Source organism: Bos javanicus, chromosome 3, assembly GCF_032452875.1.
Source record: "Bos javanicus breed banteng chromosome 3, ARS-OSU_banteng_1.0, whole genome shotgun sequence".
Taxonomy (NCBI): Eukaryota; Metazoa; Chordata; class Mammalia; order Artiodactyla; family Bovidae; genus Bos; species Bos javanicus.
In genome coordinates, this window is record NC_083870.1 from 10,122,788 (window position 1) to 10,150,593 (window position 27,806).

General features: G+C 40.1%; 1 long non-coding RNA gene across 1 annotated transcript in view; it reads left to right on the forward strand.

Annotated features, from left to right (window-relative positions):
- Positions 1-6,319: 6,319 nt before the first annotated feature.
- Positions 6,320-27,806, forward strand: part of LOC133238723 (uncharacterized) — a 37,070-nt gene continuing 15,583 nt past the window's right edge. Inside the window, exons 1-3 of the long non-coding RNA XR_009733607.1 lie at positions 6,320-6,946; positions 13,193-13,253; positions 13,561-13,765. This is a non-coding gene — a long non-coding RNA (uncharacterized LOC133238723). The remainder of the gene's footprint in view (positions 6,947-13,192; positions 13,254-13,560; positions 13,766-27,806) is intronic.

The window sequence follows — 27,806 nt, forward strand, 5'->3', positions numbered from 1 at the left end:
CAGCAAAGGATGAGATGGCTAGATAGCATCACTGACTTGATGGACATGAATTTGAGCAAACTCTGGGAGACAGTGGAGGACAGAAGAGCCTGATGTGCTACAGCCAATAAAGTTGCAAAGAGTTGGCTACAACTTAGGGACTGAATAACAACAGAAGCCCTTGACATATTGTCAAAGCTCTTCTTTGACTTGGAAGCCCCCATCTTTTCCACTGTTAGTTGTGCCCTTAGACATCATTTCATGGTCTAGGAAGTACTCATTAAAGGCATATAATCATATGAGAAATTCTTTAGGCTAGCAATTTTCAAATTTAGTTGCTAATATTATAATCACTTGAGGGAGCTTTTAAAAATCCAGTTTCCCAGGTCACATCCCATATTATTGCAGTAGATTCTTTGGTGATGAGATCCAGGCATCAGTATTTTTTAAAACTTTTTCTTCTTTTTAACTTCAGTATAGTTGATTTACAGTGTCATGTCAATCAATCTCTGCTTGATTGTCAATCAGTCAAAGTGACTCTCTTATATACATATAGACATTCTTTTTTTGTATATTCTTTTCCTTTATGGTTTATCACAGGGTATTGAATGTAGTTCCCTGTGCTATACAGTAGGGCTTCCCAGTTGGTGCTAGTAGTAAAGAATTCACCTGCCAATGCAGGGGCCGTAGGAGATGTGAGTTCGATCCCTGGGTCAGGAAGATCCCCTGGAGGAGGGCAAGGCAACCCACTCCAGTATTCTTGCCTGGAGAATCCCATGGACAGAGGAACCTGGGGGCTACAGTCTATACGGTTACACAGAGTTGGACACAACTGAAACGACTTAACATGCTCGCATGTTATCCTATAAGGCCTTGATGTTTATCTATCCTATATATAATAGTTTACATCTGCTAATCCCCAACTCCCAGTCCTTCTCTCCCCCACTCTCTTCTCCTTGGCAGCCACAAGTCTGTGCTCTGTGTCTGTTTTCTTCTTTGTAGATAGGTTTATTTGTGGCGTATTTCAGATTCCACATATAAGTGCTATCATACGGTATTTGTCTTTCTTTTTCTGACTTCACTTAGTGATCATGATGGTCTCTAGTTGCATCCATATTGCTGCAAATGACATTGTTTTGTTCTTTTTATGGCTGAGTAATATTCTGTTGTATATATGTACCACATCTTCTTCATCCATTCATCTATCGGTGGACATTAGGTTGTATCCATGTCTTGACTATTATGAATAGCGCTGCTAGGACCACAGGGGTACATGTACATTTTTGAGTTATAGTTTTGTCTAGGTATACAGACATTAGTATTTTTGAAGCTCCTTAGTTGATTACAATGTGCAGCCGAGTCTCCAACAGCGGGGGCTGGGGAACCACTGTTCTAGGCTGAGTGATAGCTTTGAAAAGGCTACTCTTTTCTCTGACTGGATCTATGGTTGTTTCTGACTGACATGTCCCTTGCTTTCTCTTTTCCCCATGTTATAGTGGTTTCAGATTGAATTGTGGGCACACCAAACTTTCTCTTTAAACACTGGAATCTAGAGTTATAGGTCCTTGAGGATTAAACAAACTGATAGGTCTATATTTACCATGCTCTTATTTATTCAATAAAGCTGCACTGTGATAGAAAGATAACAAACATTGTTTGTCTTACAGTGTTTTTCTTTATCCCCAGTTGATACTTGGGAGTCTCTAAATGAAGTGTTTTTCTGATGTACTGGGGCTTTAAATCAGGGAGAAACCAAAGAGCCAAGATATCTAGAAAAGCTGAGATCCTTAAAAATTTTCATGGGGATATCATGAGCTGTAAAAGATAAGAGAGGACACCCAAGCAAACATATCTGAGCAGGGAAAATGTCACAAGGCAATCTGGTCTATTGCACACACCTCTCTTCTGTCCCATGGTGTGAGTGGTTACAGTGTTGCTTGGGCAGATTCTTGGAACTAGGGGTGGCTTGTGAAATGGTTCACAGGAAGGTCTCTCAAATTCTGTCTTCCTTTTTCTTTCAATTCTCTTTCTATTTCTATAGCTCTCACTCTCTCTATTTTTATGTCCCTCTATCTCTCTCTCTCTTTTTCAATTTTAAGCCTTGTTCAGAATACCCGTTATGGACACAGATCTGATGATCTGGTCAGCTCCTTGAAATCAATAACATTTCCAGAGTCCTGCCATCATACTTGCAGCTGCCTTCTTTTGACTTAACCTGGGAAAACCAATGCTAATGAGAAGGCAGTTCAAGTACTTGGAAAACACTTTCCTTCTTTGTCCTAATGTTTTACCTATAATTTTTGTTCAAAGTATGCATATTTATTTAATTTGACAAATGTTTGGAATAAGAAGCTTTTGAAGCAATTACTTTAAGTAAGTTTTACATTTTAAAAATAAGATGCAAAGAGTTTGAGAAAGGGTAATTAAAAGGAATTTTTAACTAATACATCATTAGAAGAGAAACCTTTCCAGAAATGTACTGTCATTTGTAATAGATCTTTTCTGTTGGGAGTTTAGAATATGCTACCCACATGTCACTTCTTCCAGTCAAATAGGAAAGAAATAATGTCTAATATCGATTTCTCATTGACTTCGGTTCAGTTTAGTCGCTCAGTCACTCCAACTCTTTGCAACGCCCTGACTGCAGCATGCCAGGCTTCCCTGTGACTCACCAACTCCTAGAGCTTGCTCAAACTCATGTCCATCGAGTTGGTGATACCACCCAACCATCTCATCCTCTGTTGTCCCCTTCTCCTCCTGCCTTCGATCTTTCCCAGCATCAGGGTCTTTTCTAGTGAGTCAGTTCTTTGCATCAGGTGGCCAAAGTATTGGAGCTTCAGCTTCAGCATCAGTCCTTCCAATGAATATTCAGGACTTATTTCCTTTAGGATGGATTGGCTAGATCTCCTTGCAGTTCAAGGGATTCTTAAGAGTCTTCTCCAGCACCACAATTCAAAAGCATCAATTCTTGGGGGCTCAGATTTCTTTATAGTCCAACTCTCACATCCATCCATGACTCTGGAAAAATCATAGCTTTGGCTAGATGGACCTTTGTCAGCAAAGTAATGTCTCTGCTTTTTAATATGCTGTCTAGGTTCATCAGAGAAGGCAATGGCACCCTACTCCAGTACTCTTGCCTGGAAAATCCCATGGACAGAGGAGCCTGGTAGGCTGCAGTCCATGGGGTCGCTAAGAGTCGGACACGACTGATCGACTTCACTTTCACTTTTCACTTTCAGGCATTGGAGAAGGAAATGGCAACCCACTCCAGTGTTCTTGCCTGGAGAATCCTAGGGACGGGGGAGCCTGGTGGGCTGCCGTCTATGGGGTCACACAGAGTCGGACACGACTGAAGCGACTTAGCAGCAGTAGCAGCAGCAGTTAGGTTCATCACAGCTTTTCTTCGAAAGAGCAAGAGTCTTTTAATTTTATGGCTGCAGTCACCATCTGCAGTGATTTTGAAGTCCAGTAAATAGTTTGTCACTGTTTCCATTGTTTCCTCATCTATTTGCCATGAAGTGATGGGACAAGAAGCCATAATCTTAGTTTTCTGAATGTTGAGTTTTCAGCTAGCTTTTTCACTCTTCTCTTTCACTTTCATCAAGAGGCTCTTTGGTTCCTTTTCACTTTCTGCCATAAGGGTGGTGTCATCTGCATATCTGAGGTTATTGATCTTTCTCCCGGCAATCTTAATTTCACCTTGTGCTTCATCAAGCTTGGCATTTTGCACGATGTACTCTGCATATAAGTGAAATAAGCAGGATTACAATGTACAGCCTTGGTGTACTCCTTTCCCAATTTGGAACCAGTCTGTTGTTCCATGTCCAGTTCTAACTGTTGCTTCTTGACCTGCATACAGATTTATCAGGAGACAGGTAAGGTGATCTGGTATTCTCATCTCTTGAAGAATTTTCCATAGTTTGTTGTGATCCACACAGTCAAGGGCTTTGACATAGTCAATAAAGCAGAAGTAGATGTTTTCCTGGAACTCTCTTGCTTTTTTGATGATTCAATGGATGTTGGCAATTTGATCTCTGGTTCTTCTGCTTTTTCTAAATCCAGGTTGAACATATGGAATTTCACAGTTCACATACTGTTGAAGCCTGGCTTGGAGAATTTTGAGCATTACTTTGCTAGCGTGTGAGATGAGTGCAATTGTGTGGTAGTTTGAACATTCTTTGGCATTGCTCTTCTTTGGGATTGGAATGAAAATGTGGCCACTGCTGAGTTTTCTAAATTAGCTGGCACACTGAGTGCAGCACTTTGACAGCATCATTTTTCAGGATTTGAAATAGCTCAACTGGAATTCCATCACCTCCACTAGCTTTGTTCATAGTGATGCTTCCTAAGGCCCACCTGACTTCACATTCCAGGATGTCTGGTTTTAGGTGAGTGATCACGCCATCGTGGTTATGAGGGTCATGTCGATCTTTTTTGTGTAGTTCTTCTATGTATCCTTGCCACCTCTTCTTAATATCTTCTGCTTCTGTTAGGTCCATATTGTTTCCTTTATTGTGCCCATCTTTGCATGAAATGTTCCCTTGGTATCTCTGATTTTGTTGAAGAGATCTCTAGTCTTTCCCATGTTGTTGTTTTCCTCTATTTCTTTGCATTGACCACTGAGGAAGGCTTTCTTATCTCTCCTTGCTATTCTTTGGAACTGTGCATTCAAATGGGTATATCTTTCCTTTGTTCCTTGGCCTTTCACTTGTCTTCTTTTCTCAGCTATTTGTAAGGCCTCCTCAGACAACCATTTTGCCTATTTCCATTTCATTTTCTTAGGGATGGTTTTGATCACTGCCTCCTGTACAATGTCATGAACCTCCATCCATAGTTCTTCAGGCACTCTGTCTATCAAATCTAATCCCTTGAATCTATTTGTCACTTCCACTTTATATTCATAAAGGATTTGATTTAGGGCATATGTGAATGGCTAGTGGTTTTCCCTACTTTCTTCGATTTAACTCTGAATTTGGTGATAAGGAGTTCATGATCTGAGCCACAGTCAGCTCCTGGTCTTGTTTTTCTAACTGTATAGAGCTTCTCCATCTTTGGCTGCAAAGAATATAATCAATTTGATTTTGGTATTGACCATTTGGTGATGTCCATGTCTAGAGTATTCTCTGGTTTTGTTGGAAGAGGGTGTTTGCTATGACTAGCATGTTCTCTTGGCAAAACTCTATTAGCTTTTGCCCTGCTTCATTCTGTACTCCAAGGCCAAATTTGTTGTTACTGCAGGTATCTCTTGACTTCCTACTTTTGCATTCCAGTCCCTTATGAAAAAGACATCTTTTTGGGGTGTTAGTTCTAGAAGGTCTTGTAGGTCTTCATAGCACCATTCAACTTCAGTTTCTTCAGCACTACTGGTGGGACATAGACTTGGATTACTAGGATATTGAATGGTTTGCCTTGGAAATGAACAGAGATCATCCTGTCATTTTTGAGATTGCACCCAAGTACTGCATTTTGGACTCTTTTGTTGACTATGATGGCTATTCCATTTTTTCTAAGGAATTCTTGCCCACAGTAGTAGATATAATGGTCATCTGAATCAAATCCGCCCATTCCAGTCCATTTTAGTTCACTGATTTCTAAGATGTCAATGTTCACTCTTGCCATCTCATGTTTGTCCACTTCTAATTTACCTTGATCATGGACCTAACATTCCAGGTTCCTATGCAACAGTGCTCTTTACAGCATTGGACTTTACTTCCATCACCAGTCAAATCCACAACTGGGCTTTGTTTTCACTTTGGCTCCATGTCTTCATTCGTTCTAGAGTTATTTCTTCACTTTTCTCCAGTAGCATATTGGGCACCTACTGACCTGGGGAGTTCATCTTGCAGTTTCATATCTTTTTGGCTTTTCATACTGTTCATGGGTTTCTCAAGGCAGGAATACTGAAGTGGTTTGCCATTCTTATTGACTACAATGGGAAAACTCATGATGAATACACTTAAGATTCTTTTTATGTGAAATTATAATGTTTTTGGATTAAAGTCAAATAGCCACAAGCTGGGTGTCTTATTCATAAAATGAAACTAGCTTTTGAAGCTTCATGGGCTACTTATCTTTATTCTGTTCTCTCTTTCTTTGCTTAATTACACACATACATGTGTGCGCATGCACACACACACACACTTTATTTTATAAGCAATATAACTATATTATGAAAATGTTAATGAAAGAAAAGTATTCTTCATAATTTCATTACCATGATAAGTACACACTTTTTTTTTTTTTTTTTTGTGGTGGGGGGGTTATTCCTGTTAGATTTTTTTCTGAACTAGTTACTTCATTTAAAAAATTGTATATAAACAAATTTATGTTATTTTTCTCATATTATACTATTATAAGCATTTTTTGCATGTTGTAGGATAAAGTTCACAACCAATACTTTAAACAATTATCCATTCTATTTAGTGATTGTAGATGTATACAGTTTCCTTAAACATGCCTTAGTTTTCTAATTTTTCATGATCCTAAGTGGTGTTATGGTTGCCTTTGTGAGTAAAATATCTCCTCCATCCCCAAATTTTTAGCAACATTTCTCCAGAATGGACTCATAAGATGTGGCTGTTTTAATTCACAAAACACTGCAATGCAGAGCTATTGGAGCTCCAGTAGGCTACATGGAGTCGCTAATAAATAACCCATGTTGGTCTCCCGTTTTGTGGTTTGTATTGGTTTATTTGCCCTTAGAGCTTTGATTTATGGTTCTAAGGAGCAGTTTTGCAAAATCATTTACCCATCAGCTGAGACAATCTGACTATTGCACATATAAAGTCAAAGGGGGCAGACCTGAGTCAGAGGGATCTCAGACACCCAAGCCCCAGATAGCCCAACTGATGCTGCTCTTTCCAGGAGGATAACCCAGATTCTGGGCACAGTGACTGCAGGAAGGAACATGGAGAAGTTGTCACCATGTTTTCTGGTCATCATTATCCTCTTTAGTGGTTTTTCTCAGGTAGGTAGGTGCTGCTTCAGGTGGTAGCTGGGCTCTTGTATCAGGGCTGTCTGTGCAAAGCCATGTTAGGGAAAATAGCCAGCACTGGGGAGGGATTGTGATGTGGCAAAGAAGGCAGGCTGCAGTTTTTAAGTACAATCTCCTGTACATAGTAAAAGAATGCATCTTTGTGGCCTAACAAAGATAGAAAAGAGACAACAGGCCCAAGATGGAGTCAGTTGTGTTAACCCCCAAGTCAGCAAACCAAGACCTAATACCTAACTTAACTGCAGCTTCAGCCTCTCCCCAAAATGTGACCTTTCACCAGTCAATCTGAAATTACATAATCAGGATTAATAAGGTAATCTACCCAATAAAACCCTTTCCTTCCCCCATAGAAAGGTGACCTTGCCTGAAATAATCCACCCTTTGCTAGAAACTTCTGCTTCTTACCGCTTTCTGCCTATAAAAGGCTTTTATTTGGATAAGCTCTTTGAAATTCCTTTCTGTTAGATGGGAGGTTGCCTGCTTCATGAATCATTGAATTAAAGCCAATTAGATCTTTCCATTTACTCAGTTTAGCAGATTTGGAGGCAGTGACAAGACTTCAAAGATTTCTTTCAAGAGTTTTTGAAACAAGAGACATGGGTGTGGTCTCTTTGGAGTTTTTTTGGTTCGGTCATCTTCAGTGGGGCCCTGGGCAAGTTGCTCTATGTTCTGAGCTCTGCTCTCCTTTGTATCAAGCTCCTGGTCTAATTGGCTTGCTAGTCAGTTCCCTATTTGATTTGAAATCTCAGCCCTTGTTTCTGTCATCAGATTCCATTTGGGAATGATTGATGGCTCAGTATGAAGTTCTCCATTGTGTGGAACCTCAGTCTGCAATTCATAGTTGGGGACCTGCTGGTTCAGTTCTTTATCCACCCCACAAATTCCACATCAGGTGAACAGCTGGAGCAGGACTAGGTCCCACTGAAAAACTAGACTGGGTTTCAGATTGTACTGAGTTTGACTTAAGCTGTACGGGGTCTAGTAAGTAAAGGCTATTGCTAATGAGAATCATAAAAGCAAAAAAGAAAAAACCCCATATAATTGGTCAACATGGCTCAGGCAGTTGAAAGCTGTGCTCAGGCAGTTAAAAGCTGTCAGAGTGCCTCTGCCCTCCCAATACAGGTGGCCCAGGTTTAATCGCTGGTCGGGGAACTAGATCCCACAGCCACAGTGAAGATTGAAGGTCTGAACACTACAACTAAGCCCTGGTGCAGCCAAATAAATAAGCAAATAAGTCTTAAGAAAAATAAAAATAAATAAAGAAGAAAGTTGTATAAGGTTTGTGGAAAAGGAATCTGGTAAGGGTTTTTATGCATGGTTGAGACTGGCTAAGGTGGAAATGAATTCTAGTGAATAAATTTTAATATAAAAAGGAAGCAGTTATAAAGTTAGAATGTGCTTTCCCCCTCTGTGAAAACAATAAGGTTTTATTGAACTGTTGTCCCGCTCTTGATAAGAGATTGTAAAAGTTTTCTTTTCTGACCTTTTAAGTAATTTGCCTAGAAAAGAAAGATTTTGTGTCTTATCAGAATAATTTCCTGTGCTATCTTTATCGGGTCTTTTGATTAGTTAAGAAAGCTGAGTCTTCTTTAGTAAAAGAGCTACATTTTTCTTTAGCATTACTTAACTTCCTGCATTTGCCTTTGAAGTCTTTAACTGCTATTATTGTTAAATGGATAACAGTATTTTTTCACAGTGATCTATGATCCTGCTTGACCAAGGACTTTAAAATCTTTTGATTTCTTTGACAAACTTTCCCCAGGTCAAATTCTAAATGAAGTCATTTTGACCTCAAACTAACTTTGGGATATTACAGGTTCCCTGCAAAATTTTAAAACACTTGTTCTCTCTTTGTATAAAAGGAAATGTTAAACAATTTGGTTTATTTGATGTATTAAATCATATTGGAAGCATTGTCAAATAAGAAGTAGTACTAAGCCTTCTTTATGTTGTATTTGTATAAGTTATAAATTTTGTAAAATTGTGATAAATTCCTAGAAATCGGACATATCCTGGTATGATTATCAGTCATAACGCCAGTTATCTTAAAACATTTTATATCATAGAAATATGCAAATTTCCTTGTCAATGCCATTAAAATGAGCTTTCAACAGATTTTTAATGATGGGCATTTTAAAGTTTTTTGTCACTTACACACAGTTATTGTTTTACTCAGATGCTTTTGTAAAAGTATTTCTTCAAATGTGCTTCATCTTCAAGAAGATTAGTGGAAAGGACTTTGACAAGTACAGGTTTCTGTTAGCTTTAAGATCATAAAACTGAATTGAGTAAAAATTTACAGAACTAATGGAAAAGCTGGATTTGAACAAACAAATATTAATTACATAGGACTGAATGGATTAAGGAGGAAGATTATAATTTTTTTGTTTGAAATATTGCTGATTCCTTAATATTTTTTTCTCCAAATTTCAGAAAATCTTTTTTCTTAAGCTATCTATGACTTAAAGCAATTTGGCAAAGTATACCTTTGTAAACAAAGATGAAACATTTACTTTTTCTCTCTACCCGATCCCTCCCCAAAACTCTTGAATATTCTTTTCATGGCATTAGGGTTAGTCATTTACATAAATTTAGTAAGAATCTGTTCTCCTTATAGCAGATTTGTAACGCAACTACAAATACGGGTTATATTACCAAGGTGTTAGCTGAAATGTCATATTTGAGGGAGATGTGCATAGACTCAGATATGACTGTTTCTTTTAGATTTTTATTTTTAATTAGCAGATAATTAATTCACAATGATGCAATAGTTTCTGCCATACATCAACATGAATCAGTTGTAACTACACATATGTCCCCTCCTTCTTAAACCTCCCTCCCAACTCCCTCCCCATCCCACCCCTCTAGGTTGTCACAAAGCACCAGCTTTGGGTTCCCTGCGTCATATAGCAAATTCCCACTGGATATCTATTTTACATATAGTAATGTATATGTTTCAATGCTACTCTCTCAAATCACCCCACCCTCTGCTTCCCCACTGTGTCCAAAATTCTGTTCTTTATGTCTTTGTTTTCCTTTGCTGCCCTGCAAGTAGGATCATCAGTATTATCTTTCTAGAGTCCATATACATGTGTTAATATATTTTTCTTTCTCTTTCTGACTTACTTCACTCTGTATAATAGGCTCTAGACTCATCTCCCTCATTAGAACTGACTCAAATGCATCCTTTTTATAGCTGAGTAATAATCCATTATTACTGGAAGAAGCACAAGCTGGAATCAAGATTGCTGGGAGAAATATCAATAACCTCAGATATGCAGATGACACCACCCTTATGGCAGAAAGTGAAGAGGAACTAAAAAGCTTCTTGATGAAAGTGAAAGAGGAGAGTGAAACAGTTGGCTTAAAGCTCAACATTCAGAAAACGAAGATCATGGCATCTGGTCCCATCACTTCATGGCAAATAGATGGGGAAACAGTGGAAACAGTGTCAGACTTTATTTTTTGGGCTCCAAAATCACTGCAGATGGTGATTGCAGCCATGAAATTAAAAGACGCTTACTCCTTGGAAGGAAAGTTATGACCAATCTAGATAGCATATTCAAAAGCAGAGACATTAGTTTGCCAACAAAGGTCTGTCTAGTCAAGGCTATGGTTTTTCCAGTAGTCATGTATGGATGTGAGAGTTGGACTGTGAAGAAAGCTGAGCACCGAAGAATTGATGCTTTTGAATTGTGGTGTTGGAGAAGACTCTTGAGAGTCCCTTAGACTGCAAGGAGATCCAACCAGTCCATTCTGAAGGAGATCGGTCCTGGGTGTTCTTTGGAAGGAATGATGCTAAAGCTGAAACTCCAGTACTTTGGCCACCTTATGCGAAGAGTTGACTCATTGGAAAAGACTCTGATGCTGAGACAGATTGGGGGCAGGAGGAGAAGGGGATGACAGAGGATGAGATGGCTGGATGGCATCACCGACCTGATGGACTTGTGTTGGGTGAACTCCGGGAGTTGGTGATGGACAGGGAGGCCTGGCGTGCTGCATTTCATGGGGTCGCAAAGAGTCAGACACGACTGAGCAACTGAACTGAACTGAATAATCCATTGTGTAAATGCACTGTAACTTCTTTATCCATTCATCTGTTGATGGACATATAGGTTGCTTCCATGTCTTAGCTATTGTAAACAGTATTGCAATGAACATTGGGGTACATGTGTCTTTTTCAATTGTGGTGTCTGCAGGCTATCTGCCCAGTAGTGGGAGTTTGGGGTCATATAGTAGTTTTGTTCCTAGTTTTTAAAGGAATCTCCATAGTGTTCTGTATAGTGGCTGTATCAATTTACATTCCCACTAATGGAACAACAGGGTTCCTTTTATTTCACATCCTCTCCAGCGTTTATTGTTTGTAGACTTTTTGATGATGGACATTCTGACCAGTGTGAGATGATACCTCACTGTAGTTTTGATTTGCATATCACTAATAATGAGTGATGTTGAATATCTTTTCATGTGTATACTAGCCATTTGTATGTCTTCTTTGGTGAAATGTCTGTTTAGGTCATCTTCCCACTTTTTGACAGGGTTGTTTGTTTTTCTGGTATTGAGCTCCATGAGCTGCTAGTATATTTTGAAGGTTAATGCTTTGTCACTTGTTTCCTTTGCTATTATTTTCTCCCACTCTAAAAATTGTCTTTTCACTTTTCTTATAGTTTCCTTCATCGTGCAAGTTTTGGGGTTAAGTTAGGTCCCATTTGTTTATTTTTATTTTTATTTCCATTACTCTGCTGCTATTGCTGCTAAGTCACTTCAGTCGTGTCCAACTCTGTGCGACCCTATAGACGGCAGCCCACCAGGCTCCTCTGTCCTAATACTCTAGGAGGTGGGTAATAGAAGATCTTGCTGTGATTTACGTCAAAGAGTTCTCTGTCTGTTTTCCTCTAATAGTTTTATAGTTTCTGGCATTACATTTAAGTCTTTAATCCATTTTGAGATTATTTTTTATGTATAGAGGTAGGTAGTGTTCTAATTTCATTATTTTATACATAGCTGACCAGTTTTCCCAGCACCACTTATTGAAGAGACTGTCTTTTCTCCATTGTATATTTTTGCCTCCTTTGTCAAAGATAGGGTGCCCATAGGGGCATGAATTTATCTCTGGACTTTCTATCTTGTTCCATTGATCTATACTTCTATTTTTGTGCCACTACCATGCTGTCTTGATGGCTGTAGCTTTGTAGTATAGTCTGAAGGCAGGGAGGTTGATTCCTCCAGCTCCATTGTTCTTTCTCAAGATTGCTTTTGCTATTCAGATGACCATGAGTTTTAAGGAATTAAGGTTTACTCTCTGGAGTCAATAAAGTCCCTTGGGAAAATGGCCTGGTATTTTACTTACAAGGTTTCAACAGAGCAGTCTTCAAAAGAGCTTGCATGGTCAATCACTATCCTTGCTGCCTTTATGTAAATAATCAGGAAGGACTGAGGACAGGAGGAGAATCAGGGGAGAGAGGATGTGATGGTTAGATGGCATCACTGACTCAGTGGACATGTGTTTGAGCAAACTCCAGGAGATAGTGATGGATAGGGAAGCCTGGTGTGCTGCAATCCATGGGGTCTCAGAAAGTTGGACATGACTTAGTGACTGAACAACAACAACAACAACAAAGGCCAAATTTAGTGCAAATAAATTAGTTGTACTGTGGTTATCTTTGATTTTTAAAAATGGGGGTGATTATAAAATGATTATAAAATAAAAATGGGAACGATTATAGAGAAAAAAGTTATGTGTGCACATTTGTAGATATTAAGTTCTAATCCTGTTGATTATCTTTGAGATTTTGTTATATATCTACAAGTTGGACTGGGTCCTGAATTCTTCTATTTTCCTAATGAATTTGGCTATAAATCTCCAAAGACATGTTTCCATTTTCTCCCATTCTGATTTGGAATCACTGAGAAAAAAGATTGCCCTTGAATCTCTTTGGAAGGGACTCATGATCCTTCTCCCTACCCAAATGGCAGGTAAAATCCAGGGGCTTGGACCTTAGGTACACATCTTGTAGTCACAGAAGGCTCCGTTTGACTTCTGGTCCTGCATACCAGCTGGAGACATCTCAGGCTGATCAAAAGGGAGGAACTGTTAAAAAAAAAAAAATAAATAAAAGAGAGAGAGAGAGAGAGGCAACTGTTTGAAAATGGAGTCACTTGTGTTAAGCCCCATGTTAGCAAGTCAAAATGCAATAACTATTCTAATTGTAATTTCAGCCTCTCCCAGGAATGTGACATTTACCTTGTCAGTCTGGAATTACCTGGCCTCTCTAATAAGGTAATCTACCCAATAAGACGCCATTTTTCCCCCATAAGAAGTTGACCTTGTCATAGGTCTTTGCTAAATAGCCCACTGAAATAACCCACTCTTTGCTAAAAAGTTCTCTTCCTATTCTTTTCTGTCTATAACAGTTTTTGATTTTTTACAGCTCTTTGAAATTCCTTTCTATCAGCTAGATGGGATGTTGCCCAGTTCATGAATCACTGAATAATGACAATTATATCTTTAGATTTACTCAATTGAATTTTGATTTTTAACAAAGCTCCACTGTTGACGTTTCCCTTCTCGTTTTTTCACCCTACAGATATGCACACAAAGGACTTTGTGTTCCCCAAAGAGTCGGATAATTCCTATGTGACACTGACGGCACACTTAACTAAACCACTCCAGACCGTCACGTGTGCCTGCACATCTTTACTGACCTGACCTTCAACTATAGCCTCTTCTCTTACACCACAAGGAAACAGCATAATGAGATTCTCCTCTGCAACATAATGAGGGACTGGCAGGTACAGTGTATTATGGGTGGAGCTGACATCTTTTTCAAGTCTCCTGAGGGTTCTCCTGCACCAAAGCACTTCTGTATGATCTGGGAGTTTGCCTCTGAGATCACAAGGCTCCGGGTGGATGGGAAGCCCATGGTGAGGAGGAGTCTGGAAGAGGGAACCTCCCTGGGGGCAAAGGCCAGCATCATCCTGGGAAAGGAGCAGTCTGTGTTCACTGGGGGCTTTGATAAAAACCAGTGTTTGGTGGGAGACATTGGAGGTATGAACATGTAAGACTTTGTGCTGTTGCCAGAAGAGATTAGCAGTGTCTGTGCTGGTGGGACCTTCAGTCCTAACATCCTTAACTGGCAGGTGCTCAAGTGAAAAAAAAACAAAAAAAAAAAACAAAAAACATGGTGACAAATGCCACCTATGGCCAAATGCCACCTATGGCCCTGAGGCCCTTTCGCTAATCCTGAAGATGCCTTCTGGGGATTACACCTTACATTTCCCGTGTTTCTGGCTCTGATGTTTCACTGACCCCTTGTGCCCCGGGGTCCCGGGGGAGTGTATTTCCTTCTCCTTTCACCACTCTTTTTCTATCAGCACATGGGATAGTGCTGAGAAGAGGGTCTTAAACATGGTTCCACATTAGGATTACCAAGCCATGCCCTAAGCTAATTAAACCTGAATTGGGAGGCGGGTGTGGGACCCAAACATCAGTGTTTATTAAAGCTCTTCAAGTAATTCCAGCTTTCAGGGGAGGTAGAGAGCCACTGAATTTTAATCATAGTTTAAGAGCAAGTGGGCTGACTTTTCTCCTAAAAGACTGAGTGTGTTTAACTGTAGTCCTGCCAATATTTTCATTCCTTTTCACAGGCACACCAACCCCATCTATTGCGTTTTATTAAATTATCTAAAGAATACAGGAATAGAATTTTTCCAGCATTCTGCTTCCACCAGCAGGATGTGGTCATTAAATATTAGATTTATCTTTAATTCTTTAATCCTTTCAATTTGAATATTCAAAAACTGAAAAAGGTGTTTTTGTTGTTGTTTCGGTTTAATTTGTTCTATTTTTCCTTCAGGATCACCAGTTTTTATTATGTAAAATTTCCATTATTTTTTCTTCTTGTTTATTATCACCCAGATTACTTTTATGTGTGTCCCTCATCCTTACATTTTGAGCTTTTATTTCTTCAAACCTATCCTTCATATTTGTGTTAAGGAGGAAGAATTTTTCCTCCATGCCTCTAGGCTGTTTTGTTGGCCTAAGAATTAAATTGACATTAGACAAATTAACAGGAGAAAATAAAACAAAAATTTAATTTATACTTAGGAAAAACCTGAAAAATTTAGTAACTTGCCAAAATGGCCAAAATCATCATCTTAGATTGGGACTTGAACCCATGGTCTTTTCATTAGAGTCACTCACCTGGTGTCTGGACTTACTGAGGCTCAGGTTCTTTTGTGCCTCAGAACAGAAAGAATTCAGTGAGAAACAAAGTGATAGGTAAGAAATGGATTTATTTAGAGAGAAACAAACTCCACAGAGTGTGGGCCATCTCAGAAGGCAAAAGGGCCTGAAATATGGTGTGATTAGTTTTCATGGGCTTGGTTATCTCATAGGCTTATGAGTGAGAGGATTATGTCAACTATTTCAGGTAAGGGGCAGAGGTTTCTAGGAATTGAGCCCCTGCCTACTTTTTGATCTTTGATGGTGATGCTGGTGAGTGTGTCTCTTAGCTTGTTGACGTGTTACAAGTAGTGTATGCTGAGGCTCAGGTCTACTGGAAGTTGACTCATCCACTATCTTGGACCTATTTGGTTCTAATTAGTTTATGTCACGTCCTCAAGTTATGTTATTCTTTTAATTGTGTGCTGCCCGCTTCCCTTCTGTTTCAGTAGGGGGAACTTGGCAGGGCTTGGAGACCAAACCCCTCATTGTGTCCCACTGTCTCTGTATGGCATAGGAAACATTTGTTTTTCTATCTCTATGTGAAATATCTTTTTCCCCTTTGAAGGCTCAAATTCCTACCCCATTCTCCTTCTTTCAGTGGCTTATAAGCCACAATTCCCTAACTAATCCTTGTGCCTCATTTTTCTTATGGGACCTTTATTCATACACAATTAAATTTGGTTTTCTCCTGTTAATTTGTCTCATGCCAATTTAATTTTTAGACCAGCCGGAAGAACTTAAAAGGGTCGAGGGAACTGTTTCCCTTCCCTAACACCAGCCACAGGGCTGATGTTGTGATCCCTCCTGAGTCCTATGTTTATTGCTCAATTCCTTTAGAGCACACAGGGAAAGAGATGAGATTGTTCTTTCAGAGCTCTAACAGGAGCATGGAGACAGACAGAAGCTTCTCTTTTGATAGCTCTATATTTTGTGGTTCCACACCTATAATCAGATCTATAGGAGATCAAACCAGTCAGTCCTAAAGGAAATCAACCCTGAATATTCATTGGAAGGATTGATGCTGAAGCTGAAGCTCCAGTACTTTGGCCACCTGATGCAAAGAGCTGACTCATTGGAAAAGACCCTGAAAAAGGAAAGATTGAGGGCAGGAGGAGAAGGGGGTTACAGAGGATGAGGTGGCTGGATGGTATCACTGACTCAATGGCATGAGTTTGAGCAAACTCAGGAAGATAGTGAAGGACAGGGAAACCTGGAGTGCTGCAATCCACGGGGTCTCAGACAGTCGGACATGACAGTGAATGAACAATATACAAACAGTAGGAAGTGGGGCTGAGCAGACTTCAGGCTTGAGCAGAATAATGGACAACCTCTTACAAGACAGCAGAGAGGGTCTGCGAACAGTCGAATCTGGCCTCTGTAGTCCAACGCTGAATTAACTCTCAGAGTTAATTAACACCCAGAGTTTTGGGTGAAGTAGAAAAGAATAGCTTTATTGCTTTTCCAGGCAAAGAGGGACATGGTGGGCTTGTGCTCCTTAAAACTGTGTGTCCTAACTCATGCAGACTTGGTGAGGAGTTTTATAGCAATAGTTCAAGTGCAGAGTTGCTGATAAGGATTAGGGTATATAGGACTTGCACTTTTAAAATCTGGCTTCAGGTGGTCTCAGGATGAACTTCTAGAAGTTAGCAAACTCTGACGTTTTCTAGAATGAATAATGCTAACATATTCCATTTGTTGGTGGTTTTAGTTTTATAGAGAGCTCAAGTGAAGTAAAGTGAAAGTCACTCGGTCATGTCCAACTTTTTGCGACCCCATGGACTGTACTGTCTATGGAATTCTCCAGGCCAGAATACTGGAGTGGGTAGCCTTTCCCTTCTCCAGAGGATCTTCCCAACCCAGAGATCCAACCCAGGGCTCCTGCATTGCAGGTGAATTCTTTACCAGCTGAGCCACAAGGGAAGCCCAAGAATACTGGAGTGGGTAGCCTATCCCTTCTCCAGCAGATCTTCCTGACCCAGGAATCAAACTGTTAGGGGAAGCACACTGACTGAAACCGCCCACCCTGGCCAGGTACTATAGTAACCATTTACATGAGTTATTTTATGACAGGGGATCCTGATAAGGAATACGGAACTAATAAGCCACCACCAAGGAAGAGTTTGGGAAAGGTCGAAAGGAGACACTGGTTGTCCGTCCACTTCCCAGAATCCCTCTCGCTAGCATCCATCTTGGCTGAGTGATGTGTGCCCCACCAGGGAAGACTCTGAATTAGAATGATTGGCCAAAGACCACCCGGAAACTAATCCCATCACCATAAAACCGGAGACTGCGAGCCACGTGGCAGAGCAGTTCTCCTGGGTTCCCTTACCCTACTGCTCTCCACCCGGGTGTCCTTTCCCAATAAAATCTCTTTGTCAGCACATGTGTCTCCTCAGACAATTCATTTCCGATTGTTAGACAAGAGCCCAGTTTCGGGCCCAGGTAGGGGTCCCCCCTCCTGCAACAAAACTGGAGTCTCCTGCATTGCAGGTGGATTCTTTACCAACTGAGCAATCAGGGAAGCCAACAGAGAGCTCAAAGATACTGTTATATGTATCCTTCAAGGCAGAACTAGGACCCTGACCCAAGACAGCACGACTGTTTCTTGGCTGCTCCTTGCTGTCTCTGCCTTCCCCTTCCCTGATTAGCAACTGTTTTAAAGGCCAGGAGCTTCATAGGGTCCTGCTCAGTTTCTAATTGGATTTCAAAGCCCAGGGTCTGGATTAGAGATCCAGTAGGTTAAAGGGATTCATCATTGAATAAATACAGAAGAAAGAAGACTCTGACTCTGTGAACAGTTTGTCAGCTTGTGGTGGAGGAAAAAAATGGAAATTATCACAAACGTAAGGAAAAAGGGGAACCTTTGAAAGATCTTTGCTTCAGATGCTTGTGGCTATAGGGAATAGGTTTGCTCTGCAGTGGAATTGTTTGGGAAAACACACTGAAACTGCCCACCCTGGCCAGTCACCATAGTAACCATTTGTGTGAGTTATTTTACCACAGGAGGTCCCAGTAAGGAACACAGAACTAACAAGCCATCACTAACTGGGAGAGTTCAGGAAAGGTCAAAAGGAGACTCCACGTGCCCTTCTGCCTCCCAGCATCCTTCTTGCTGTAATCTGTCCTGGCAGAGTGATGCATGAGCCACTAGGAAGAACCCTGAGTCAGAATGACCGTCCAGAGAAAACCCAGAAACGAATTCCATCACCATAAACCCGAGACTGCAAGCCATGTGGCAGAGTAGTCCTCTTAGGTTCCCTTACCCTCCTGCACTCTGCCCAGGTGCCCCTTCCCAATAAAATCTCTTGCATTGTGAGCATGAGTGTCTTCTTGGACAATTCATTTCTGAGTGTTAGACAAGCGCCCACTCTTGGGGCCTGGAAAGAGTCCCCCTTCCTGCAACAGAATGTGGGTGACAGTGAAGGGTGAGGGGGCTTCAGAATTTCACGTGTGGTCAGAAATGTTGGATTTTTTAGATCAGAAACTCAGGGAGAATGAAATCAACTTAAAGGACAGACTTTATTTTATAGGCAAAACAAAAGTAAGTAGGAAAGGAAAGGGAGGTACTGTGATCTGCTGTGTTGGTTCTACAGGGAGTAAAAGAAACAGGGTTAGTGTGAGCAGTTGGCTTCACCTTTCACAGCTCAGCAGTCAGCTTGCTTCAAAAGAACAGAGAGAAAGGAAGTGGGATGTTAGAGGAAGCAGCATCAGATCAAACTTCTGAGGAAAAGAAGGTGGAAAGAAAGGTTTTTGTATCATTGAATAGCCCAAGTCAGTTCAGGCCTGGAAACTCTAAATCTTCAGAAGGTGGTGGCTGGGCGGAGCTGGACTGGAGGACAAGGGGGTCACAGCTGACCTCCTGTGAGAGCAAGGCTTTGCAAGCACTAACTACACCTCACAAATTCAGAGTCCTCCGACCTCTTGCTGGGAGGTCAGACTCAAAGAGGAAGCATTGCCACACAGGCTGGTGATGAGAGAATGATCTTTTCAAATGTAAATAAGACCAAGTCCTCTCCAGAGGAAAAACCTGCAAAGGCTTCCCAATGCACTTAGAATAATTTACAACACTTTTCCTGGTGCTCAAAGCTCTGTGATTTCAGACTTCTCTTTCCTTCAGTCACAGCCTCACACACCTCTTACTTGCTCCAGGTTCCCAGCCCTCCTGCCATGTTCCCTTTCCATTTCTTCCACAAACGTCTTAGAGGAAATCTCTGACTGAAACCATCCACCCTGGTCAGGCACCACAGTAGCCATGTGCATAGTTATTTTACAACAGGAGGTCCTGGTAAGGAACATGGAACTAACAAGCCACCATCAATCAGAAGAATCCGGGAAAGATCAAAAGGAGACAGGAGACCCCCAGTCCATTTGTCCTTTGGATTCCTTCTGGTTGGTTGAGCCATGTGCATACCACCAGGAAGGACCCTGAGTCAGAATGATTGGCCAGAGACAACCTGGAAACTAATCCCGTCACCATAAACCCAGGACTGTGAGCCACGTGGCAGAGCAGTCCTCCCGGGTTCCCTTACCCTGCTGCACTCTGCCCAGGTGCTGTTATAGCCAGGCGTTCTGGGAAACAAACTCACTCAGAAGGACAATGCAGATAGTGGAGTGCGGTTTATTACACCGGTGGGCCCAAGGCAGAGTCTCCTCTTAGCCAAGGACCCCGACCAGCATTTGTGAAAATCTTTTATACCCCATGTGTACGTATCCAAACCCACCACCCCAATTTCCTTGAGACTTACATAAAACAAAGGAAGGGTAAATACAATCACAAATAACCCTATTATTAAAGTGTTATCAAGTGTTAGGTGTTTAAACAGTTAATAATCAATAAGCCTGCTGTTACACTCCGATAGATACAGAAAGAATTTATGACCTGTTCGGAGGCAGGGGTGATTAGAGTATGTTTTCTCTTCAGTTCAGTTCAGTCACTCAGTCGTGTCTGACTCCTTGTGACCCCATGAATCGCAGCATGCCAGGCCTCCCTGTCCATCACCAACTCCTGGAGTTCATTCAGACTCAGGTCCATCGAGTCAGTGATGCCATCCAGCCATCTCATCCTCTGTCGTCCCCTTCTCCTCTTGCCTCCAATCCCTCTCAGCATCAGAGTCTTTTCCAATGAGTCAACCATTCGCATGAGGTGGCCAAATCACTGGAGTTTCAGCTTTAGCATCATTCTTTCCAAAGAAGGAATTCCCAGGTTCTAGAATGGTATGGGTCACAGTATTTTCTCAATAAATATTTGATGAATTAACTAACTCTGGAGGAGGCAGCAGCAGTGAAGAAATGATTTGGATGCTTCTGAGAATGAAGAAATACTTAAAAGAGTGAGAGATTGTAAAACTGTATTTTTGCTCACAGAATGGTCTGTTATAAATGTGTAATAACTTTCTTCTTAGAGAAGGGAGGGAATGGCCATGGAGTCTGCATTTGATTCAGTAGTACACTTCTGAGAATAAAACAGAAAGAAGATGGAAATTTAAAAAATCACTAAGAATGAATAGAATAGAAAGTAGAGTGATCAGATAACTTTAGGAGAAATCTGTCAATTGCAGACCATTTCAAATCTCCAAAAATTTCAACTGACTTAAAAAAAATATACAACGTGAGACTTGCATGTTACATTTTATTTGGGGCAAAATCAGGACTGCAGCCTGAGAGACAGCATCTCAGAAAGCTCTGAGAAACTGCTCCAAAGAGGTGGGAGATTAGGTGGCAATGCTAGTGATGGGGAGTGGCTGTAAATACAAATTTTGATCACTTACCCGCTTCTCAACTCTTGCTGTGTGACCTGGTTGCTAATAGGCCACTGACCTGGTCTGTGGCCTGGGACCTGGGGACACTTTCTTTAGAATGTGAAAGTGAAAAGTGAAAATATTAGTCACTTAGTTGTGTCTGACGCTTTGAGACCCAATGTAGCCAGGCTCCTCTGTCCATGGGATTTTCCAGGCGAGAATACCAGAGGGGTTAGCCATTCCCTTCTCCAAGGGATCTTTCAGACCCAGGGGTTAAATCCAGGTCTCCTGCACTGCAGGAAGATTCTTTATGATCTGAGCTACCAGGGAGCCCTTAAAGTGTAATTCAGGCAAACAAAGACCTCTCGCATAACCACAATACAACCATGAAAATTAGGAAATACTAATGCGTTACTATTATCTAATTTATAGATCCCATTCAAGTTTCACCAATTCTCCCAGTCATGTCCTGTATAGTTTTTACTGAAGGAAAAACACACAACATAAAAGTTATGAGTTAAGTTTTATTCAGGGGCCTTACTGGGGACTACAGTCTGGGAGACAGCCTCTCAGTAGCTCTGAGAAACTGCACTGAAGAGGTAGAGGAGCCAGCCTATATGCTTTTTTTTGTTTTAGCTAGGAAATACAGGTAGTCAAGGATACATCTTGGTAAAAGATTACTGCTAATCACAAAGTATAGATACCTCAAGTTCATATTTTTAGGACTTTTCTATTTTTGGAAAGAGGCAAGCATCTGTAGTCACTGAAATGTTTTCTGAGATGTTCATCTAAATATATAAGGGCCTGTTTATCCAAAGCACAGAGTTCTTCATCTAGTTTTTTTCCATCCTAAATTCCCCTCAGGGTGCACTGTCAGTGGGCATCTGCACTAAGTTGCAACTTAACCTTTTGTATAATTGGATAATGACAGTCTTTTTCTGCTGTTAACAATAGATAGTTGGGTACAATCTAGGAACACTGTTGAATGTTGTTTTGTCTCTTTCAATATTTGGAGCGTTTCCTATTTTTTTCATAATCTTAACACTCAAAGGTTATAGGCCAGAACATTCCTCAGTTTGTATTTACGTGATCTTTTCTAATGATTAGATTCAGGTTATAAATTTTTGGCAGAAATATCTCAGAACCGAGGCTGTTATACTTCTCACTGCATTCCAACAAAAGGAACACATATTTCCTCCAAACTTATTTATAATTGAAGGAAAATTGTTTCACAATGTTGTATTGACCTCTGCTGTACATCAACATGAGTCAGCCATAGGTATACATGTGTCCTCTCCCTCTTTAAATTCCCTCCCACCTCCCACCCCTTCTTATCCATCTAGGTTGTTACTGAGCCCCAGTCTGAGTTTCCCGAGTCATACAGCAAATCTCCATTGGTTATCTATTTCACACATTGCAGTGTGTATGCTTCCGTGTTACTTTCTCCATTCATCTCACCCTCTCCTTCTCCCCTCACCCCACTTCCTGGGTCCATAAGTCTGTTCTCCATGTCTGCTTCACTGTTGTTCCCCTGTAAATAGGTTCATCAGTACCATCTTTTTAGATTCCATATACAGGCATTAATATACTATATTTGTCTTTCTCTTTCTGAATTACTTCACTCTATATAATAGGCTCTAGGTTTGTCCACCTCATTAGAACTGACTCAAATACATTCTTTTTTATGGCTGAGTAATAGTCTATTGTATGTATGTATATATGTCCTTATACATTCATCTGATGATGGATGTCTAGGTTGCTTCCATGTCCTAGCTACACCTGACCTGACTCTTGAGAAACCTGTATGCAGGTCAGGAAGCAACAGTTAGAACTGGACATGGAACAACAGACTGGTTCCAAATAGGAAAAGGAGTACGTCAAGGCTGTATATTGTCACTCTGCTTATTTAACTTATATGCAGAGTACATCATGAGAAATGCTGGGCTGAAAGAAGCACAAGCTGAAATCAAGATTGCTGGGAGAAATATCAATAACCTCAGATATGCAGATGACACCACCCTTATGGCAGAAAGTGAAGAAGAACTAAAGAGTCTCTTGAGGAAAGTGAAAAAGGAGAGAGAAAAAGTTGGCTTAAAGCTCAACATTCAGAAAACAAAGATCATGGCATCTGGTCCCATCACTTCATGGCAAGTAGATGGGGAAACAGTGGAAACAGTGCCTGACTTTATTTTTCTGGGCTCCAAAATCACTGCAGATGGTGAGTGCAGCCATGAAATTAAAAGACGCTTGCTCCTTGGAAGGAAAGTTATGACCAACCTAGATAGCATATTCAAAAGCAGAGACATTACTTTGTCCACAAAGGTCCATCTAGTCAAGGCTATGGTTTTTCTGGTAATTGTGTATGGATGTGAGAGCTGGACTATAAAGAAAGCTGAGTGCAGAAGAATTGATGCTTTTGAACTGTGGTGTTGGAGAAGACTCTTGAGAGTCCCTTGGACTGCAAGGAGATCCAACCAGTCCATCCTAAAGGAAATCAGTCCTGGGTGTTCATTGGTAGGACTCATGTTGAAGCTGAAACTCCAATATTTTGGCCACCTGATGCAAAGAGCTGACTCATTTGAAAAGACCCTGATGTTCAATCATACTGAAGGCAGGAGGAGAAGGGGATGACAGAGGATGAGATGGTTGGCTGGCACCACCGACTCAATGGACATGAGTTTGGGTAACCTCTGGGAGTTGGTGATGGACAGGGAGGCCTGGTGTGCTGTGGTTCATGGGGTTGCAAAGAGTTGGACATGACTGAGCAACTGAACTGAACTGAACTGAGTGAACACTGGCTACATGTGCGTTTTTCAATTTTGGTTGAGGAACACATTTTTATTTGTCTCATTACTTCATCATTTTATTAAAGTGGCTTTATTTGGCTTTCTACATTTTAAATTACTCTTTAAAAATTTTTTATTTATTTGACTGCACATATGGGATTTAATTCCCTGACCAGGGACTGAACCCAGGCACCCTGCATTGGGAGCATGGAGTCTTACCCACTGGGCTACCAGGGAAGTCCCTAAAGTTACTCTTTTTCTCTTTGCAATTAATAGATATGTTGTGAGGAAATGCATCAAGAGTATGTACATACACCTTTCCTCATCAAGCTTTCACTCATTAGTTTTACAGCTATCAGTGTTTCTTAGCTGAATTAATTATTACTGTGATAGTTTATCAAATGGTGATTTTCTAATTCCATCATTCCTTCTAGCTTATTAATGACATTCTGCTCTAAAGGAAAAACTCTCCATTCTCTTCATTAATTCATTCCTTTATTTATATCAGTATAGACTCATATATTATTTTTGGTTTCATTCGACAGTGTACACTTACACTTGAATAGAAATGATAATTGTCACCATCCATTTTCTTGTTCCTAATCTCAAGGGGAATGTTTTAAATAATTTATGATTAAGTATTATGTTTGCTACGTGTGTATGTGTGTGTTTTTTTTAAATACCTTTACATCTTCTTATGGTGAAAGAGAAGGTTCAGCCTTGCAAACAGGCCTTTCTAAGTATAACAGTCTCAGGCCTATTTTGCTAACATTTTTCTGTGCAAGCTCATATTCTTTGGGAGCTATCAACTACCTTGATAGGTAACATGTACTTTAATGAAGGGATAAGATCCTCTGCCCTGCCTTGTTCTCCTATTGGTGAGGTTGAGAGTGGAAATGGGGTATGAACAGAGTAGAGAGCTTCTAGTATTGTAATGTGATCTCAACCATTTTCTGTTTACTTCATTCCACCCACAAGGGGACCCTGTCCTTCAGCATCCCCTATCTGTTTAATATCTCTGCTGTAAGTACTTATGCTGTCCAGAGGCTCTCTTCCTCTATCGTGACTGATGCTTCCACAGGGTGAGATAGAGGGAAGGATGTGGAAAGGAATGCTTAGTGACTGACCAGACTCTGTGCACTTCTTGTTACCAACACTTCACTCAGTTAGAGTCACCCTACTGTGAGTCTGCCACTTAGCACTGGAATTAGTATTGGGTTAGTGATGCTGCTTTTTAGCAAGTCATTGTGAAGAAATGGGCAACAATCCTCCTGAAACAGGAGGGACGGGGCCAGGGCACAACCTTTGAAAGAATGACATAGTTCTAAGGGCGTGACATAAACTGATTAGACTAAATGGGTCTAGGATGGCAGACGAGTCAACTTCCACTAGACCTTGAGCCTCACTATATGCTCATTGTAACACAACAGCGAGCTAAATGACACACTCACAAGCAACAAGTTCTGAGGTCAGTCATCAAAGGTGGAAAAGTGGGTGGTAGCCCAATTCCTGGAAATCTATGCCCCTCTCCCCAGATAGTTGGAATCATCCTCCCTCTCATTGCCTATGAAATTACCCAGCCCATAAAAACTAACCATGCCATATTTCAAGGATGCTCTTGCCTTCTGAGATGGCCCATGCTCTGCACGTGGAGTGTGCTTCTCTCTAAAGAAACCCACTTCTTAAATATCACTTTGGCTCTGACTGATTTTTTTCTGCAATGAGACATTAAGAACCTGAGCTTAGTTAAGTCCTGAAACCACATGTGCAATCTCAGTTGGAAGTCCATGGGTTTTGGTTGAGTTCAAGTTCCAATCTGAGTTACTTGCTTTCACTCCCAAGGCAATGTGGGCAAGAGAATAAAAGGCCCTTTTAGACAACTGCTTCCCATCACTCCCCAAGTCGTGGGGCATGGCTTCCTTTGGCTCAGACCTTCTTCAGTTTCATGCTTGGGCTCAGTCATGTCATCTTCCCAACCATTTCTCCCATTATATTTTTATACTGGGATCCAGTTACCTCCCTCTCACTTTGGTGGTTTCTCCAAGATTTGGTTCAAGGGAAAGAGCCATGAGTCCATACTAGTTTGTCATATTCTGTAGAACTGTCAATCTCTTTAGGAAGAACCTCAATAGAAATCACAAGATCTATATGAAGGAAGAGGAGTGTTACTATTGAAGGACAAGACATGAATCAATTGAAGGAAAAGACATGTCGTGTTCCTGGATGGTGAGGCTTTATATCATAAAATCGCAATCATTCCAAGAATGTCAATCATTTCTAAATTAATATATAAATTTAACTTAACTTGAGTAATGTTCCAGCTTATTTTAATAAAAGAAAATAAACCTGAAATTGATCTTGAAGAATAAACATGCTATGAATGGCAAGAAATATTTCAAAAAGGAAAAAATACCCAGTAAATGGAAATTTCTTTTTTAATAGATGCCAGAGCTTACTATCTATAAAAAGTGTGATTAAATCAATATGGCATTTGAATAGGAACTGGACAATAGTCCAGTGAAACACAAATAAAAACTTGGAGATGGATCCAGGTATATGCAGAGTTAAGCAATTAATTTCAATTGAGGAAAGGATGGCTTAGATAGTAATTGTTGCTGGGACTGTTATCTATCCATCTGAACTAAAATAAAGTTAAATCTTGATTTTATATAATACAGACAATTAAAAATTTGGTGGGTTATACTTTTAATTATAAACAACAAAAGACAAACAGTAAAAATATTTGCAAAATATCAAAGTCATGGAGACTTTTTTGAGCAATAAAATAAACCCATGTTACATAAAAAAACTTGCTTTAGCAAAAGTCAACAACAAATATCAAACAACAAACTGGGAGAATAGTCTCTTTCCTCTGTGTGTGTGTGTGTGTGTGTGTGTGTGTGAGAGAGAGAGAGAGAGAGAGAGAGAGAGAACATAAAGGGACAATATCTTTTTTTTTTTGATAATATCTTTAATATACTAAAAGTGCTTACAAATAGATGAGAACATTAATTAACTGGGCAAAAGGTACATGTGAAAGGACAATCACAGCACATAAACTGCAAATGGCCAGTAAAAATGTGAAATGACACTATCTTACTTGCAATCCAAGAAAGGAAATTTAGAGATGATACTTTTAAAATGTTACTTTATAAACATTAAAAGTATATTATTTTTAAACGCTATTAGATTGGCAAAAAAGTCATTAATATCCAGTTATATCTAGGTTATGTAGATATAAGCAGTTTCACGTATTTGTGCATGGAGTGTACATTTGTGGAAGTTTATTGGAATTTAACTTGACATTATCTGTTAAAATTTTGAAATACTCATATTCTTTGAGTTAATTCTGCTTACAGAAATCTATCCTACCTCAATAAAATCAAAACTCCCAAGGAAATATGTAAAAAAATATTCATTATAGCATTCTCCCAACAAACATTTGGAAAAACACATGTGTTCATCAATGGGGGAATTTTTGGATTGGTTGAATAATTATGCTACAAATATCCTACAGAACATTGTGTAGTTATGAAAAAATAACAAGATATATTCACATGTGAATGTGAATGAGATACATTCACATTCGGGAAAAGGGTTTAGGAGGAAAAATGTCAGACCAGCATGTGCAGCATAATTCCATTTCACAACACAAAAATATTTTCATGTATATGGGTATACAGATGATAGGCATATAAGCAGATAAAGAGATCAAAGATAGGTATATTGGGAAACATGTTCATGTTGCAATAAATAGGCAAAGGTGGGGATTCTCTGTTATTACTTTATTATAAAAATTTTAGGGTGTTGGGATTATGTCAGTCAGTGTTCCATGTTGTAAAGAGAAATCATTCTAAATATTTTAAGTGGGGAAGGATTTAAAACAGGTAATTAAGTATTTGCAAAATCATTGGAATAACTGAAAAAGTAGGTTCTTGGGAATGGAATGACTCCTAGACCAATCGAAAAGTGACACCCCAGAGTCTCCTTTGAGGCCATTGCTGGAACTCCAAGTTCAAGAACACAATCCCACCTGACATTTGTTAGAATGTCTATTACCAAAGAGGTAAGAGGTAACAAAT